Source organism: Bos mutus, chromosome 10 (genome assembly GCF_027580195.1).
Source record: "Bos mutus isolate GX-2022 chromosome 10, NWIPB_WYAK_1.1, whole genome shotgun sequence".
Lineage (NCBI taxonomy): Eukaryota > Metazoa > Chordata > Mammalia > Artiodactyla > Bovidae > Bos > Bos mutus.
This window is the reverse complement of record NC_091626.1, coordinates 76,900,613-76,916,050: the sequence shown is the minus strand read 5'-3', so window position 1 is coordinate 76,916,050 and position 15,438 is coordinate 76,900,613.

Here is a 15,438-nt window from a genome sequence, read left to right as displayed (position 1 = left end):
ATTGCACACTGGGGCCAGAGATAGCGAGAGAAAGAGGAATTTTTTTTTTTTTTTTTTGAGAAAGAGGAATTGAGGTGGGAAAACCTACTAGACTGTTACCTAGGGAAAGAATGTTTTTCTTTTCTGTGAAATTGTTCCAACTGAGCTATTATAGATCTAAGCCAAAAATGAGTAGGTTGTTGGATGATCTTTCATGTAAAGTGATGTGTTAGGAGATTATGCTTTTCAGGCAAGCAAGATCCCTTAATTACTGCACATGTGCATGATGCATCTTTAACATGCAAGAAGCAGTCTATGGTGAAATCCTCACTTTTCTGTTTGCCACAATATTCTTTCTGCAGTGGAACGCTTTCATTTTTTTCCATCAGCTTATTTAATTGTATAAAGTTTAGGAATTATTTGGAGAGATAGTTAACTGGAGATGCTTCTTATCAGAATATGACGGATGATGGTGCCAGTTTCTGAGCCAATCTGGTTACTACCTCAAGATGGAATGTGAAAAGATTACTTTCACCCCTAAAAAGGCCCACAAGTTCTGAGAAGCAATGGAAATGGATCTCCTCATTGTTTGTAGGGGCTACACTGCTGTTGCTCAAGTTCCAAGGGCCAAATTTATCCATTTAATGGAGAAGTGTGCTTGTCCTACTAACATTTCAATTTATAAAATGTGTAAGAGGAAGGGCAAGAGGCTTCCAATAGGATACTAGCATTGAGGAATACTGCTTTATTGTTCTCTATTGGTCAATTACTGGGACAAATGGCCGCAAGAAGTTCTCCCCAATCTATTTTCTTACAGCCCATGTAGTATTACATTTCACTCCGAAGAGTAAAGCTCTGATGTTTTATCACATTCCAATGCTCAAAAGGGAAATTGCTGGTAAGGTACTTAACACTAAATGCATCCATTTTGGTATACTGACATTGCCTGGGACTACAGATAAATTTCAGCAAATCACAGTTGTACACCAGGGAATTGGGATCTCATTCTCTGAGGCACTGGTGAAAATAGAAGGCTCTGCCTGGGGTGGGAGCAAAATGAGCGTTGGTATTATCAAGACACTACACTGAAAAGGTGAAATGTTCTATCAGCTGCGGTGAAAAACCCCAACTGTGTTCACTTGCATGACTATCTGAAAATTCATTTTCTTTTCCCTCTTGGATGTTTTGTGGCAAAGAAAAACATCTGGAAAAGGCTGGCATTAGGACTGACACAGGGTACACAAGAAGTCAGATAAAGTTCATGTGGTTAGCACTAAGCTAACATCCAAATTTAGATGGATTTTCTACAGGCTGTTCTAAATTCATATTTCTATTTTAGCAGTCTTCTCATGACTTAGGGTCCAAAGTCCCAGAGATGCTTCTGAAGTGCAGTACTATTCTTTTTTTCTGAACCTGTTTGCACCATCACTTTCTCTAGATCCCTCCCAGGCCTTTCCAGTGTGGCTCCCACTCTTTACCCAGGAGGTAGTGTTTCTGCATAGCCATTATTTCTGAGGGAATGCTTCTGTACACACAGATTATCATCTGCATCTAGTCCATTCTTAGGATGAAACATGATGATCAGAATCAAGTGATTTATTATCACATGCATCAATTATGTTCTTAAATTTTTGTCTGTAAAAAATATTTTTTCTCATATGATTTTTTAAGTTGAAATATAATTCACATACTACAAAATTCATTCTTTAAAAGTGTACAATTCAGTGGGTTTTATTATATTCTAAAGTTATATAACCATCACTACTACCCAACTCCAGAACATGTTTATCATCCCCAAAAGAAACCCCCATACCCATTAAGAGTCAATCCCCACTCTTTCCTCTTCCCAGTTCCTGGGAACTACTAATCTGCTTTCTGTATGAATTTGCCTATTCTGGACATTTCATGTAGATGGAATTATATGATATGTGGCCTTTTGCGTCAGGCTTCTTTCATGTTGCATAATATATTAAGGTCCATCCACATTGTAGCACATATCAGTATTTCATTTAAAAAATTTTTTTAAAAGACTTCATTTTTAGAACAATTTTAGGTTTACAATAATAGTAAGTGGGAGTTATAGAGATTTCTGAAATACCTTCTGCTCCCACACATGCATAGGCTCCCCCTTATCAACAGCACACACTAGAAAGGTACATTTTTTACCAAGAGTAAACCCGTGTGGATACATTGTAATCACCCAAAGTTCATAGTTTAAATTACGGCTCACTCTTGGTGTGGGTTTGAACAAGTATCTAATAATGTATTTCCAACATTATATCTAGTAGTAATGTACGGATGTGAGAGTTGGACTATAAAGAAAGCTGAGTGCCAAAGAATTGATGCTTCTGAACTGTGGTGTTGGAGAAGACTCTTGAGAGTCCCTTGGACAGCAAGGAGATCCAACCAGTCCATCCTAAAGGAGATCAGTCTTGAATATTCATTGAAAGGACTGATGCTGAAGCTGAAACTACAATACTTTGGCCACCTGATGCAAAGAACTGACTCATTTGAGAAGACCCTGAAAGCGGGAGGAGAACGGGACAACAGAGTATGAGATGGTTGGTTGGCATCACCGATTCAATGGACATGAGTTTGAGTAAACTCTGGGAGTTGGTGATGGGCAGGGAGGCCTTGCGTGCTGCAGTCCATGGGGTCGCAGAGTCAGACACAACTGAGTGACTGAACTGAACTGAACATTATACTATCATATAGAGTAATTTCACCGACCTAAAAATCCTCTGTGCTCTATGCATCTCCCCACTAACACTTCTGGCAACCACTGATCTTTTCATTGTCTCCATAGTTTTGCCTTTTCCAGAACGTCCTATAGTTGAAATCTTACAGTAGCTTTTCCAGGTTGGCTTCTTTCCCTTAGTAATATACACTCAAGCTTCCTCCATGTCTTTTCATGACTTACAAACTCATTTCTGTTTAGTGCTGATAATATTTCTTTGTCTGAATGTACCAAATTTACGTGCTGAAGGACATCATAGTTGCTTTCAAGTTTTGACAATAATGAATAAAGCTGCTATAAATATTTGCATACAGGTTTTTGTGTGGACATAGCTTGAATAAATACCAAGGGGTATGATTGTAGGATCATATGGCAAGAGTATGTTTAATTTTATAAGAAACTGAAAAACTATCTTCCAAAGTGGCTGTATACCATTATGCATTCCAACCAGTAATGGAAGGGAGTTGCTGTTGCTGCACATCTTTACCAGCATTTGGCATTATCAGTGTTTCAGGTTTTGCCATATGTGTGTGTGTAGTGGAATGCCATTGCTTTAGTCTGCATTTTCCTAATGACATATCATGTGAAACATCCTTTTGTATGCTTATTGCCATCTGCGTATTTTATTTTAGAGAGTTATCTGTTAAGGTCTTTGGCCTTTCAACTGGATTTTTGTTTTCTTATTTTTGAGTTTCAAAAGTTCTTTGTGTATTTTGGATAATAGTACTTTATCACATGTGTCTTTGGCAGCTATTTTACTCCTTGTTTGTGGTTTATTTTCCAATTCTCTTGATATTATCATTCATAGCAAAATTTTAATAAAGTATAGCTCATCCATGATTTATTTCATGGATTGCGTCATTGGTGTTGTATTTAAAAATGCATTGCCATACCCAAGGTCATCTAGTTTTTCTTCTATTTCATCTTGCAGGAGTTTTATAAATTTACATTTTACATTTAGTCTGTGATCCATTTTGAGTTAATTTTTGTTAAGGGTATAATATCTGCATCTAAATTCATTTTGCCTTTTTTTTTTTTTTTGCATGGTGGCTGTTCATTAGTTTCAGCATCATTTGTTGAAATGACAGTCTTTGCTCCATTGAATTGCTTTTGCTCCTTTGTCAAAAGCCAGTTGACAGTCTCTATGGGGACCTATTTTGGGGCTCTCCATTCTGCTCCACTGATCTACTTCTCTATCCTTCACAGTGCCACCAGCTCTTGATTACTGTAGCTTTAGAGTAAGTCTTGAAGATAAACAGCTGTCAGTCTAGCAACTTTGTTCTGCTTCAACATTGTGTTGGATATTCAGTCTTTTGCTTCTCTGGATAAAATTTGAATCTGTTTGTTGATTATTTCCTTTTTTATATGTCTGAATAATATTCCATGTTATGAATAAAGCACATTTTGTGTATATATTCATCAGCTGAAGAACATTTATGCTGTTTCCACATTTTGGTTATGTTGAATAACGCCACTATGAAGATTTCTGTACAGGTTTTGTTTGAAAACTTATCTTCAGTTCTACGGAGAATACACTTAAAAGTGTAATTGCTGACTCATATGGTAATTGCATGTTTGACTTTTTGAGGGCCTTCCAAACTGTGTTCCAAAGCAGCTAAAAATATAAGTATTTATAGGTTGAGAGTGTATAATTGACATTCAACAACTGTCCTTATTTCTATCAAACTTTTCCTTGGTTAGAGTTCCATTTTACATATTAAATAATTAATAATAATTAAATTGAATTCAAATACCCAATTTTTTCCTTAAACTTTTCCAGACTCAAAATTTTTAGTATGCCATTGAAGTCAGTATTTGAGACAAATTAAAAGTACGATTACATTGATAATTGATAATCAATATGATGTAGTTGATTATATATATATATATACTCTTTATATATAATCTTTATATATATATATATACTCTTTTTGTTTATTTAAATAATATCCTATTTTCCTGAAAATATTATCTGGACCCATATCCTAGCTGTGAAATATTTTATTTAAACATATTTATAAAAATCAAATATGTTTTAATTTACAGTAAGGAAAGAAAGGCACATCATAATTAAAAGAAGGCAGCTATTAACCTTGACAGTAGAATAGTAAAATAACAGCTTTGCCAACTATTTTCTAGGTATTCTACAAATAATTAGCTAATTGATTTCTTAAAATATTAGTCTGAACTATATTGTTGGGACCAATAAAAAATTGGAGATTAGATACCTTTTAAACCATTAGAGAACATTAACATCAAGAACTTTTTCAGAGATACGTACAAATATTGGAAATAAAATCCTATTGCTTGTATATCTAGTAAAGGAGAAATGACTCTTTATTTTGGGCCTTGATTGTATAATCACGTTATTTTTAGGGAATTAAGAATGGGCTGGCGGAAAAATAATGCTCTGGATTGTCTGCTAAACTTACAATATTGTCTTTCTCCTAGACTTATATTTAGGATCCATTTATCCAACTCTCCCAATTTATAGCAAATTTAGATATTCTTTTCTTGTATACCATTTTGTGATGAGAACAGGGTTAAAGACCCATGAGAAATTGAATGAGGAACAAGAAAGTCCTCTGGGAGAGAATATGAAGTGCATTTTATAAAATATTAAGTTAAAAAATCAATAACTAAACATTTCTAAAGGTAAATAATATTAGTCAGGAAACAAACAAGCACCATTATGGTCAGTAGTCAGATTAGAGACACTTTCCCTGGCAAGGACCTTGTGGCACCAGAGAAACCAACACAAACTCTGTTAAGATGTTGAAATTGATATTTATTTAGGAGACTGTCTCATATAAAAGATGTACTACACTGTTTCAGACCACATACCCCACTCAGGTGGAGAGTTACTTGCAGGCTTAAAAGGTTGATATGCTTTGTGGAGTAGCAGATCAATTATAGTATAGCAAATTAGCAGTTTACACCTACACAGCAAACTTAGGACAGGTACGAAAGTCTTCTTGAGAAAAGCTTGAAAATTTTGTATGTAAAAATAATTAGTAGTTGCTGCTGCTGCTGCTGCTAAGTCGCTTCAGTAGTGTCCGACTCTGTGCGACCCCATAGACGGCAGCCCACTAGGCTCCACCGTCCCTGGGACTCTCCAGGCAAGAACACTGGAGTGGGTTGCCATTTCCTTCTTCAATGCATGAAAATGAAAAGTGAAAGGGAAGTCACTCAGTCGTGTCCGACTCTTCACGACCCATGGACTGCAGCCCACCAGGCTCCTCCATCCATAGGACTTTCCAGGCAAGAGTACTGGAGTGGGGTGCCATTGCCTTCTCCAATTAGTAGTTGATTCCAATTTTAAAATGGCACTCATTGTTCTGCTTGTCTACTACTGAGATTTATAATAATATCATCATCATCTATACAGTGGAAGTGAGAAATAGATTTAAGGGACTAGATCTGATAGACAGAGTGCCTGATGAACTGTGGATGGAGGTGCATGACATTGTATAGGAGACAGGAACCAAGACCATCCCCAAGAAAAAGAAATGCAAAAAAGCAAAATGGCTGTCTGAGGAGGCCTTACAAATAGCTGTGAAAAGAAAGGAAGCGAAAAGCAAAGGAAAAAGGAAAGATATACCCATTTGAATGCAGAGTTCCAAAGAATAGCAAGAAGAGATAAGAAAGCCTTCCTCAGTGATCAATGCAAAGAAATAGAGGACAACAATAGAATGGGAAAGACTAGAGATCTCTTCAAGAAAATTAGAGATACCAAGGGAACATTTCATGCAAAGATGGGCTCAACAAAGGACAGAAATGGTAGGCACCTAACAGAAGCAGAAGATATTAAGAAGAGGTGACAAGAATACACAGAAGAACTGTACAAAAAAGATCTTCATGACCCAGATAACTACAATGGTGTGATCACTTACCTAGAGCTAGACATCCTGGAATGTGAAGTCAAGTGGGCCTTAGAAAGCATCACTATGAACAAAGCTAGTGGAGGTGATGGAATTCCAGTTGAGTTATTTCAAATCCTGAAAGATGACACTGTGAAAGTGCTGCACTCAATATGCCAGCAAATTTGGAAAATTCAGCAGTGGCCACAGGACTGGAAAAGGTCAGTTTTCATTCCAATCCAAAGAAAGGCAATGTCAAAGAATGCTTAAACTACCACACAATTGCACTCATCCCACACGCTATTTTAAGTAATGCTTAAAATTCTCCAAGCCAGGCTTCAGCAATATGTGAACTGTGAAATTCCAGATGTTCAAGCTCTTTTTAGAAAAGGCAGAGGAACCAGAGATCAAATTGCCAACATCTGCTGGATCATGGAAAAAGCAAGAGAGTTCCAGAAAAACATCTATTTCTGCTTTATTGACTATGCCAAAGCCTTTGACTGTGTGGATCACAATAAACTGTGGAAAATTCTGAAAGAGGTGGGAATACCAGACCACCTGATCTGCCTCTTGAGAAACCTGTATGCAGGTCAGGAAGCAACAGTTAGAACTGGACATGGAACAACAGACTGGTTCCAAATAGGAAAAGGAGTACATGAAGGCTGTATATTGTCACCCTGCTTATTTAACTTCTACGCAGAGTACATCATGAGAAATGCTGGGCTGGAAGAAGCACAAGCTGGAATCAAGATTGCCAGGAGAAATATCAATAACCTCAGATATGTAGATGATACCATCCTTTTGGCAGAAAGTGAAGAGGAACTAAAGAGCCTCTTGATGAAAGTGAAAGAGGAGAGTAAAAACATTGGCTTAAAGCTCAACATTCAGAAAACTAAGATCATGGCATCCGGTCCCATCACTTCATGAGAAATAGATGGGGAAACAGTGGACACAGTGGCTGACTATTTTTCTGGGCTCCAAAATCACTGTTGATGGTGATTGCAGCCATGAAATTAAAAGATGCTTACTCCTTGGAAGGAAAGTTATGACCAACCTAGACAGCATATTAAAAAGCAGAGACATTACTTTGTCAACAAAGGTCCATTTAGTGAAGGCCTTGGTTTTTCCAGTGGTCATGTATGGATGTGAGAGTTGGACTCTAAAGAAGGCTGAGTGCCGAAGAATTGATGCTTTTGAACTGTGGTGTTGGAGAAGATTCTTGAGAGTCCCTTGGGCGGCAAGGAGATCCAACCAGTCCATCCTAAAGGAGGTTAGTCCTAAGTGTTCATTGGAGGGACTGATGTTGAAGCTGAAACTCCAATACTTTGGCCACCTGCTGAGAAGAGCTGACTCATTTGAAAAGACCTTGATTCTGGGAAAAATTGAGGGCAGGAGCAGAAGGGGACAATGGAGGATGAGATGGTTAGATGGCATCGCTGACTCTATGGACATGGGTTTGGGTGGACTCTGGGAGTTGGTGATGGACAGGAAGGCCTGGCGTGCTGCGTTTCATGGGGTCGCAAAGAGTCAGTCACGACTGAGCAACTGAACTGAACTGAACTGTCATCATCATTCCTGTTTCAGAGACAAAGTTTCTGTACAGAACCATATTAGAATATTCTTTGTTTTTGTTATGAATTACAGAAGCAGGTAGCATAAAGAAATTCTGGTAAGCTTAGGTTTGCAAGAAGAAGACACTACAAAGATACAAGGATGTATCATGGAATCCAGTAGAGGGAAGGATTTGGGATTAGAAAGGAGTTGAAACTAAGGACTAGAAAACTTTTTCCTTTTCTTCCTGAAGGCTGATTTCTTCTGCATGACAAGTAAAATCTGCGTCTCACATTTCTTAGTATACGTCTCACAGATCCAGACACTCCTAAAATGATGTCCTTTCAGTTCTAAATTCAATTTATGATAGAAGGGTGTCTGTTAGGTTGAGATTGAGGCAGGTGCACATTCTTGGGCCAATCAACCATCGCCAAGGGGTTTGGGTTATAGAAAATATGGCTGCTGATGTGTCTACTTTCGTGGATGCGGTTGCAGTGGATGTAGAGGGCCAGGCAGTGTAATGTCGCATGTTGTGTGTGATGTGGGCTGAAACTGATCCAAGCATGTATCAACTAGAACTAACTTCAAATAAGTCACGTAGAATGAGAGAGAGTGAGAAAAAACCATTTGTCCCAATCTTCAACAACAGTAGCTATATTGTATTACTGTCCCAGAAAACTCTGCATGTGGTTATTATACACAGAACACAAATATTGACTTATATGTGTATTTTTTTCAAAGTATAAATCAAAGGATGCATTCTTAAGGGAGAACATGGTAGGCATTGTTTACCACTCTTTTGAATACATACTCCAACCAGGGGGAAAATCAATTGCTTTTTAGTTGTCTTTATTAAAAGTCTTGTGAGGTCTTCAACAAAGAGTTGTCAGTTCAAGAAATTTCAGAGCCAAGTAACTATTTATTCAAGGACAATATATAGAAGTGCAATTGAATACAGCAATTGTGAGGTTGCTTGGAGTGCCTGCTGAAATACTTGCAGCGCACAATGTTGTCTTTCCCCACACCCTTGAGGAATAAAACTCACACAGACTTTGTTACTAACATAAATGTTAGGGGTATCCAATATTCTATAAATACTCAAATAAAAAGCCATAATCGTATGTTAACTCTTTCCCCAGAAAATTTTGCTTTGTAATTTTTATATTTATCAAAAAGAAAAGAAAAGAAAGAGAACATCTAGTTTTCCCCTCCTTTGTCCATTTTGCCTTTATTTTTATAGGCACATGTTCAACTACATGCCATTTTAACCACACAAGTTTCTATTTGCAAAAACAGACAAAAAGAAAATCTAAACCAAAGCCCAGACATATATGACTTTACAACAAAGGTATATTAAGAGGTGCTTGCTGCAAATTTTAAAGTATTTTTTGTTAAACCTGGCAGAAACTTCAAAGGACGGAGGGATCACCTTAATTTGAGGAGCAGGAAAACAAAAAATGTCTTCATGAAGGAAGGTGACTTTAAATTTGTAAGAGGAAGAAATTATAGGGTACGGAAACATCAATCAAAGTCACTGGGTAGGGAGGGAGTGGTAGAAGCAAAATTTCTTAAGCCAATATCATGTGGCAGAGATACTGCTAGGAGATACAGAAATGTTTTAAACTGGTGGTAATTGTGAATATTTGACCGAGAAATGGGATATAAAGAACAGGGTACAGGCTGTTTTAGTTTTCCATAGTAGTGTAGGTTCATAAAAATGAATGTGCAAGTTGAAACCATGCAAAGTGAACTTAATAATCAGTGGGAAATTACAACTGTCCAGTGACTTTTTAAAAATTATTGTCAGAAGAGTAAAAATTGTTGTTTTCAATTATAAATATAAAGGGAAATTAGAACACTGAAACTATTTAATATACTGTAATCAAAGACATTAGTTCAGTTCAGTTCAGTCGCTCAGTCCTGTCCAACTCTTTGGGACCCCATGAATCGCAGCACGCCAGGCCTCCCTGTCCATCACCAACTCCTGGAGTTCACCCAAACTCACGTCCATTGAGTCAGTGATGCCATCCAGCCATCTCATCCTCTGTCGTCCCCTTCTCCTCCTGCCCCCAATCCCTCCCAGGTGGCCAAAGTACTGGAGTTTCAGCTTTAGCATCATTCCTTCTAAAGAAATCCCAGGGCTGATCTCCTTCAGAATGGACTGGTTGGATCTCCTTACAGTCCAAGGGACTCTCAAGAGTCTTCTCCAACACCACAGTTCAAAAGCATCAATTCTTCGGTGCTCAGCCTTCTTCACAGTCCAACTCTCACATCCATACATGACCACTGGAAAAACCATAGCCTTGACTAGACGAACCTTTGTTGGCAAAGTAATGTCTCTGCTTTTGAATATGCTATCTAGGTTGGTCATAACTTTCCTTCCAAGGAGTAAGCGTCTTTTAATTTCATGGCTGCAATCACCATCTGCAGTGATTTTGGAGCCCCCCCAAAATAAAGTCTGACACTGTTTCCACTGTTTCCCCATCTATTTTCCATGAAGTGATGGGACCGGATGCCATGATCTTCATTTAGAAACACTGAAAATTAAAATACATTATTGTTTTTGTAAAAAAAAGTACCTATCAAAAGTGGTTTTTAACAGTACCTGTTATTTTCTTGCCTATAATTTATGATAGGGACTGAACACTTTTTTTATGCACTGACATATTGTCATACTCCTTTCTAAGTTTCGATTAATTTCCAACATTTTATTCTTCATGCTTTCAAAGTCGCAAAATATTTGAGAGTTTCTTTAATGTTGAAGTTGTTTGCCAGCATCACTTCCTCTGGGACATTTTCATCCTTTTTCATCATTTATGTTGATAAGTTCACCTTCACTAAGTTCCTTTGGCTGTGTTCCTTAGTCTTGCAAATGGTTTCTCTGTCAACAATTCCATGGTCAGCTATTTCTTCTATAACTTGTTTATGATGGATCAGAATTTCACTTTTGAAGTTGCTTGTACTTTTCATTTCTTTGTTAGTATTTTTATATTTGTTGACCAATTCTCTCTTTCAACTATCCATTTTTATAAAATGGTATATCAATTTATCACTGGGAAACAACACAGTTATATGCTTTCCTGTCTGTTCTGGAACTGAATATCAGGTATGCAGTGGCCAATCCCAGACTTTAAAAGAAGTGATGTGATTGGTCACTGATTATGATGCTTGGCTATTATTTACATAGTGATCTGTGGACTGAAGAGTTGGGTGTGAAGTTTGTACTTCATGCAATGAGTATACTATCGTAACTGAAATTTGAGCCTTTTTATTGGAGGACTGGTATAATTGAACTTAACTGTGGTAACTGAAATTCATGCCAGTACCACATAAGGTGAGAACTGCCTGTATAGAATAGGGATATAGTTTCCAGAGAAGATTAAAATCAGAACAGAAAAGGGTCATTTTTAATGTCTTTTAGAAATTAAGGTGAAATTCACATAACACAATCAGTGTTATGTACAGTTCAGTGGCATTCATTGTATTCACAGTGTTATACAGCTACCACCTCTCTCAACTTTCAGAACTTTTTCATTGCACCAAAAACAAAAACAAGCCCCTCTATGCTGTACTAATTTAGCAGTCACTACCTATTTTCCCTGCCCCATTCCCTGGTACTAACAATTTATTTTCTGTCTTTGTGGATTTGCCTATATATTGTATAAAAGGAATCATACAAAGTGTGACCTTTGTCTCTGGCTTCCTTCACCAAACATGATGAAGGTTCATCCAAGTTGTAGCATATATCAGCACTTCATTCCTTTTTATGGTTGATTAATATACCATAGCATAGATATACCTCTATTTTTTTCTTGCACTCATCTATGGGCATTTGGGCTGTTTCAACATTTTGACTATTTTCATCTTTTGTATGATGATGCTATATGCAATTTCAAACATGTTTCTGTGTGAATGTATGTTTTCGTTTCTTTTAGAGTGGAATTGTTAAGTCATATGGTAATTCTATGTTGAACTTTTTGAGGAGCCGTGTGTACATAATTGTGGTGCATATATGCATGCAATTCTTTTGGGGTGGAAGTAATGGATCTTAAAATTAGTATATGTTAAGCTTTAACAGATGAGGCTAACCAGTTTCTCAACCCAGTTGTACAATTTACATTCCCAGTAGCAGTGTATGTTCCACAATCTTGTCAACATTTGGTATTGTAAGGCTTTCTAATTTTATCAATTTTAGGTGGATAGTATACTGTGGTTTTACTTTGCAGCTCCCTGATTACTAATAAGAATGAACATATTTTCATATGATAATTTTCTATTTGCATAGCCTTTTGTGAAGCCCTGACTCAAATCTTTTCCTGTTTTTTCTTTTATAAATTGGCTTATGAGAGTTATCATTCTAGAAATGAGTCCTTTGTTAATCACATGTAGTTTGATTATTTTCTGCCACTGTGTGGCTTGCCTTTTTTCTCTCACTGGTGTTTCTGATGAAAAGAAATTTCTAATTTTAATGTCTTTCAAGTCATTAATCATTTATTTTGTGATAGGGTTTTTGTGTCTTAAGAAAATTTTTACTTTACTCCAAGCAAATGAAAATATTTCCTAGCTTCCTAAAGCTTAATTGGTTTTCCTTTCACATTTAGACCTATAGTCTAACTGGAATTAATTTTAGTGTGTATTTATTAGGTGTGCAGGTCAAGATGAGTTCTTTTTTCCATGTAGATCACTGACTCCAAAGACCACCTTTTTCCTTAGCACAAGGAAAAAGGTGGTTTGCTACCTTTCTTACAAAGCAGGTGTGTCTATATATACATGGATCTGTGTCTGGTCTCCTTTGTCCTGTTGATCCTTTTGATTTTTGTTGTGCCAGTACCACACTATCTTAAATATTGTAGTTTTATAATAAAATTATACATCTAGTTGGATAAATCCTTCAGTTTAGTTCTTCATCTTCAAGATTGTCTTGACCATATTTGACACCCTGCAGGTCCATATACATTTTGGAATTTGCTTGTTGATTTCTACACATATGCATACCATATATTATGAAACAACAACAAAATAAAACAAAAATAACCACCTCACTTGGTTGGATTTTGATTCACTCTGCAGATCAATTTGAGGAGAATTAAGCTCTTTAGACTGGAGAAGGAAATGGCAACCCACTCCAGTACTGTTGCCTGGAGAATCCCATGGACAGAGGAGCCTGGTAGCTTATAACCATTACATATTTCTCCATTATTCAGGTCTTAGCAATGTTTTATAGTTTCTATTAAAGGACTTGCACAACCTTTTGTTAGATTTATTCCTAGGAATTCATTGGTTTTGATGCTATTGTAAGTTGTATTTTTAAAATTTTGTTTCTAATTGTTTTTACTGATATATAATTAATTTTTGTACATTGCTCTTGTATCCAGTAACTTTGCTAAATTTGTTAACTCTGAGAACTTTTGTAGATTATTCAACCACAGTCAAGTCATCTGTGAATAATGAGCTCTCGTCTTACAAACTCTGTTTCTTTATTTTTGCCTCCAGGACCTCCAATATAGTGTTCGAGTAAAGTAGAAATTGCAAACATAGCTGTCTTATACCTCATCTCAGGGAGAAGGTGTTGGTAATGTGCCATACAGGTCATCCATATTCTCAATCTCCACCTAACTTACTCGGATCTTCACCTCTTAGTATTTCAATGTCGTTCTTTCCTGCACTTTTAAGGTACACAAACAGAATGCCACTCAGAAGGGGGTGATGATATCTTAAATAACAAGTGTTTTCTTATGTAACCTAGAACTATTTGTGAAAAAGAAAAGAATATTCTCCAAGTCAGGGAGGAGAAGGTGATGGCTTACATACTCAGTCCTCAGGCTGGTCCACAGGGAGGGAGAAAAAGAAAGCTGGGCATAATTGCTGTCACCACCATGTCCACTCATATACCAATACCACCTCACGTGGGCTTAGTTCTATGCTTTCGAGAATGTCTTCCAGAGAGAACTATCTGGTTAAATGACATGCAGGAAACATGTAACATCGACACCGTCTGTAGGTTGGAGGGCCCTTTTTAACTTTACCAAGGCTCCATTGCTGCAGTTTGTTGGCTATCACCAAACTTTCTTCAACTAGGATACTCCTGTACCTCTTCAATCCCTGAGTCTGAGGAAACTCCCAGAATGCCCTGACACTCTGGCCATTTCACACTTGCTTACTTTGGGGACTCTAGAGGATTGCTGACTTCATGGGATTTGCCCAGAGGCCAGACCAGAGACAGCAGAGAGGAAAGACAAGGAGAAAAAGACCACATTGTAAAAGGTCTTAAATGCTAAGCTGAGACCTTTGGACTTAATTGGGCTTACAGTGGAGAGGCACTGAAGGCTTTTGATGAGTGGAGTGATCAAAGCTATATTTTATAAAAATCAATCTTATGGTAGTGGGAGAGCTAGTTTGGAAGGGGAGAGATCTATTAGAAAATGATTTTAAGAATCCAGCTGAGAATTAATGAAGGCCTGACCAGTGGCTGTGGATATGGGAGGAAAAAAGGCAAATAGGAGAGGTGTGGTTCCAGTTCCTAAACCAGTCCTCTGCCCACTCCGAGAATTCATTAACTGCTGAGGTATCAGGTAGATCCAGGCCCACAGAGTAGTTTATAGCTCTGTTTCTAATGGCAAAAGAATGCTTATTAGATTATCCTATCACTGTTCTCCATCCTACTATGAGACCATATGTAGCTGGTGCATTCATGGCAACTTCACAGGACAGAGTTTCTGTTTTGTGTACATCTGTATCCAATATAGACTGCACAGGGTCTTTTTATTTTCATTTCCTGGTATAGGGTTCTTGACACTTTCTCTCCAGCTCCCCCTACCCCAGCTCCTCCCATTCATTATTCAGAGTTTGCCTGAAGCGTCAAGACCAGAGGGAGAAATTCTAGGAACAGATAGTGTGAGAGCACCAAATTATAAAACACTAATGTGGCTGGTTGTGGCTAAGTTTTCCGTTTTAGTTGCACTCCATTGCACTTTGGGAAAAAAGTGCCATGCTGAGCTGCTCTTTTAGAAACTCAACGCTTACCCGCTGTTCAGTCATCTCAGCCAAATTCTAATGACTCCATAAAGAATAAAACAGGTGCAACTAAAAGCATCCAGGGATTCAATACTTACACTCCCTTGGAAATCTTGCTGCCAAAGGAAAATCCTGAAGAAATGGGTCATAAGGCAAGGTGAGGGGAATCTTTGGCCGTGCAAGCAGTTTAGTGCAAGGACAGTGAAAGAAAACTGTCTGATAAGAACAGGTTCATGTGGATCCTATGCCAAGCATTTGGAAGACTCAGAGGATCTACAGCACATAAAGTGACATTAT